The sequence below is a fragment of the Pyrgilauda ruficollis genome, unplaced genomic scaffold (assembly GCF_017590135.1).
Source record: "Pyrgilauda ruficollis isolate IOZ18807 unplaced genomic scaffold, ASM1759013v1 scaffold408, whole genome shotgun sequence".
In the NCBI taxonomy this organism is placed as follows: domain Eukaryota; kingdom Metazoa; phylum Chordata; class Aves; order Passeriformes; family Passeridae; genus Pyrgilauda; species Pyrgilauda ruficollis.
In genome coordinates this window covers 56,576-61,252 of record NW_024525579.1, presented here as the reverse complement: position 1 = coordinate 61,252, position 4,677 = coordinate 56,576, and positions in this window count along the sequence as shown.

Below are 4,677 nucleotides of genomic sequence, written 5' to 3'. Positions count from 1 at the left end.
AGCGGGCTCTGCCCGGGGACAGGAGCTCGGGGACACCCGTACGGGCTCGGGGAGCTGCTTAGGGGATCCCAGGGAATGGGGACAGATCCCGGGGACACCGGGGATCCCCAGGAAATCCACCCTGAGCCTCCTGGGGCAGCAGGAGCCAGGGCAGGACACGGGGCAGCCTCCCAGGGTGGCACCTGTAGGTGGGGACGTGGGGTCAGCTGGAGACAAGGGGGAGTTGGGGAGCTCGGCACGGGCAGTTGGGGCTGGAAGGGTCACCAGAGACTGTCCCCAACCCTCTGTTCACCCCCAAGTGTCCCCAAGCCCCTGGGCCATGCCCAGCCCCAGCCCCGGGTGCCACCAGCACAAAAGTGGCACCAGCCGGGCTGGATTTGACCCAAACTGGGCTGAAGTGGCCCGAAAACTGCCCCAGGCCCCGAGGGCTCGCAGCAGGGTCCCCTCCCGAGGCCACCACCGGCCTGGCCGCCTGCAGTGCCACAGCGAGGGACACAGCGCCCTGGAATGCGGCTCCCAGCTCTGGAAAGGGCTGCCCGGGCACAGGGCACCGCCGAGGGCCCGGCGAGGAGCCCCGGGGTGTCCCCAGCAGCGGGGACAGCTCAACCCCCCTGGCCAGGGCTGGCCCTGAGGCTCCTCGGGCTCCAGGACAACCCTGGGCACCGGGCACGGGGCACAGGGCGGCGGCCAGCGCCTTGCGGGCCTTCCCTGCGCAGTGCGAGCAGCAAAGTCGAGAGAACGGATCGGGTTTGGGGTGAAAAAGTACCAAAGAGGCTCTGTCCCGGGGCCGCCCTTGGCTCCAGCCCCGCCTTGCACCCCCGGACACCCCTCGGTGTCCCCTGCGCTGCCCCTGCTGTCCCCACGTGCCCGCGCCTCCCTCCCTGGCTCTGCACACCCGCTCATTAGCCAGCTCATTAGCCCGCCCCTCATTAGCCAGCTCATTAGCCCGCCCCTCATTAACGAGCCGCGCTGCTCCCGGTGGCTTCCCGAGCTGACGTCGCCGTGTCCCTCCCTGTCCCCGCTCGGCGCTCGCGTGTCCCCACGGCGCTGATAAGAGCGAGATAAGCGCGGGCCGAGCGCAGCTCCCGCGGCCGCAGGACGAGCCCCGGCACCCTGCGGCCGCTCCCGGGGCCAGCACCGGCTGCCCCGGCGGGAGCAGCGCCGGGGCTCGGGAACGCGGGAGCGGCGCCTCCGCCGCCACCTCGGACAGCTCCCGGCCTCCCGCAGCTCCCGGCGGCGCTTCGGCTTCCCCCGGGCCCTGCCCCGAGCCCCCGCGGCTGCCCCAGCGGGCCGGGGCTCCTTCAGCACTTCCCGTCCCTAAATCCCGACTTCCTGCGCCCATTCTCCGTCCTCCCTTCCCAGCCTCGGCCTCATCCGGACCCTCAGCCGGGCGCTGAGCACCGGCGGACTTCGGGAAAACCTTTCCATTCACGGAGCGAGCCCCAAATCCCTCTGGTCATTCCTTCCCGGGGGCTGGAATTCCACCCACGAGCCGCCCCCGGGGCCGTGCAGCGTTCCCAGCTCTCCCATCGGGAAGCCTTGAGCTCAAATTCCCTTCCAAGCCACGAATTCCCTGATTTTCTGATGGTTCGGTGGGAAAAGGGTGATTTCTGGGAGCTGGCTCCCGAGTTCATCTGAAAATGTGACAAAATCCAGAATTCCCCGGCCTGTGGAAGGCAGGTGGCAACGGATGAGCTCTGGAGTTTGTTCCCCGCTCCAGCATCAGAAAAAAAACGGGGGAAAAAAAAATCACACTGGGGGGAACCCGCGAGCTGCTTTTCCTTGGTGCCAAATCCCCAAAACCCGGGGGCTCTGCTGCAGCCGGAGCGGGGACACTGACCCGCCGGGAAAGGGACCGAGGACAGGGTGGGGACAGGGGAGGAGATTTGTCCCTGTCCCTGTCCCCGTCCCTGTCCCTGCCGGGGGGACACACGGGGGACCCAAACCCCGAATTCTCCCGGGTCGGGATTATTCCAGGGAACACCCGGGCTCCCCACACCAGCAGGAAAAGCCGGCGAGGAGGAACCGCTGCCCTGGGCCGGGTCCCAAAATTCCCAAGGCTTTGAAGCTTTTTGGGCGAGCAGCCCCCGAGGAGCCGCCAAAGCCCGAGATAATTCCAGGGCGTCTCTCGCTCCTCTGGATCCGCTTGGAATGAGGGACTTGAAAGGCTCGGGGTGGCCTTTCCTCCCTCCACGGGGCAGGAATGTCCAGCTCCAGAGGCTTTTAGGGATGGGCGGGACAGATCCCAGATGAATCCCTTCCAAATCGGGGGAGATAACCGCGATCTGCACTGTCAGGAACGGAGAAATCTGATTTTCCCTGGATTATGGGAAGTGGGGATGAGCAGGAGAAGCCGGGAAACTTCCCGAACCGGGCTGGGGGGACGCTGCCCCCACCTCTGGTCATGGAAAAGCCGCAGGTGAGCACAGGGAGAACCAGCCCAGCTCACCTGGGCCAGGGAGGGGCAGGAAGTAATCCCAGCTCTTATCAGCAACTTCATTTTATCAGCCGCAACTTTATCTCCTCCCGGCCAGGCTCAGCACGGGAATTTCGAGCTCTCCCAAACGTTCATTTGCTTTGGTTTTTGTAGGATTCGCTCATTTTGGGCGGATTTAGGAACTGCTTTTGATGTTTGGAAATAGCGTTGAGTGCTAAAGGGACCTTTCTGAGAATTCCAGAGTTATTTGGATTTGGAAATTCCACCGAGTGTTAAAGGGACCTTTCAGAGAATTCCAGGATTTTGGGGGTTGGAAAATCCTTCCATGGTCATCGAGTCCAAGATGGGACCAATCCCCCTGGTCACCAGACAAATTCCAGGAATTCTCAGGGGTGGCCACTCCGAACCCCCTCGGGCAGCCCCTTCCAAGGCCTTTTCCCTTTGTGAGGAAGAATTTCCCCCAACTTCCCACCCTGAGCCTCCCCTGGCACAGCTCGATGACGCTCCTTCTTGTCCTGTCCCATTCCCTGGGATTAGATCCCCGGTGTCCCCTAGCAGATCCCAAATCCCCCCGGGATCCCCTTTTTCTCCAGGATCAGCCCCCAGCTCCTGTCCCCGGGCAGAGCCCGCTCGGGACCGCGCTGGCTCCGTGCGGAGCGAGCCGGGCTCAGCGGGGCCGGCGGCGTTTGAGGTTCGGGAGCTGCAGGAGCAGCAGATTTGGGCCCAGATTGGCGGCGGGGAGGAGGAAAGAAGCCGCAGCGCCGGGCTGGCACCTCCCAAGCGCTGGGCAGCCCCTCCCTGGGCTGGGCCCCGCTCCCCCCAGCCCGGGCGGGGATAAAAGGCCCCCGGGAGCAGCCAGGGCACGGCACAGCCGCTCCAGCCCCGAGCCAGCAGCAGCTGCCCCTCAGCTCCGGCTCCTCCGCCGCCAGCGCCGCGACCCCCAGAGCAGCAGCCATGGGTAAGGGACCCTGGCGGGCTCCCCCCGCAGCCCCGGGCCCGCAGCCCCGGGCCGGGCCGGGCTCCAGCCCCGCCCGGCGCTGCGGGGACGGCCCGGGCACACCGGGGCACAGGTGCCTTTGTGCCCGGGCACGAGGGGGGAGCCGGGCCCGAGCTCTGCCCCCGGGGCTGCTGCTCCCGGAGCTTCTGCGGGGCCTTGGGGGCTCCTGGGGGCCCTGCCCCGCCCCGGGGCCCGGGATGCAGAGGGATTGTCCCTGCTGGAGCTTCCGGCGTGTCCCGGCTCCGGGTGACAGCTCTGTCCCCGTCCCGTGCGGGCTCTGTCCCGTCCCCGCGGTGGGGAGGGGTCCCCGCGCTGTCCGCAGGTGTCCCCAGCAGGGCTCGGCTGTCCCCAGGGTCCCTCTCCCGGAGCCGGGAGGTGGCAGCGCCACCCCGAGCGCTCGCCGCCGTGCCCAGGGAGGGCTGGGGTGGCCCCGGGCTGGCGCCGGGGGTCGCTGGGGTGGGAGGGACCCTCTGGAGTGGGCGCGGGGCCAGGGCCGGGCTGACGGGGTCCCCTCTGCTCCCCAGACAGATGCAGAGCTCCGTGCTACGAGTACCCCGCGTGCCCCGACGTGCTGAAAGGCGAGTGCTGGCCATGGGGCAGGGCTGGGCGGGGGGCTTTGGGCTCTTTGGGGTCCCCCGAGCTCAGTGTCCGTGCTGAGCCCCTTTCCCCGAACTGCCGGAGATTCCTCCCGGTTGTTCCCGGGTCGGGAGCGGCCCCAGGGCCGTCCGGGGGCAGCTGGGGGGAATCGCAGCGCCCCGAAAATCAGGGCGGTCATTTCGGAGAGCGGCCCGGAGCTCTCCCCGCGCCGCTCGGGGCTTCCCGGCGCGGTTCGAGCGCGCTTTTGTGTCCCCAGCGCCGAGGGAGGAGGTCGCCTACGTGACCTGCACCTACAGGTCCACCTGCATCGACCAGCCCGATTTCCTGGCCACCGTGGACCTCAACCCGCGCTCCTGCACCTACGGCCAGGTACCGGCCCCTGCCGGGCTCCCCGGGGCGGGACCGAGCCGGGGCTGCGCCCCCCGAGCCCTCCGGGGCCGCCCGGGGAGCTCTTTGTGCCCGGGGAACGGAGGAAAACCTTTGCCACTCTGTCCCCTCTGCTCCCGGCCGCTCCCGGCCCCTCTCGGGGCTCCCCACGCCCCGGGGCCGCTCCCGGCCCCTCTCGGGGCTCCCCACGCCCCGGGGCCGCTCCCCGCGGGATGTCCCGGCTCGGCCCGGGCTGAGCTGCCTTGGCCGTGCCCAGGTG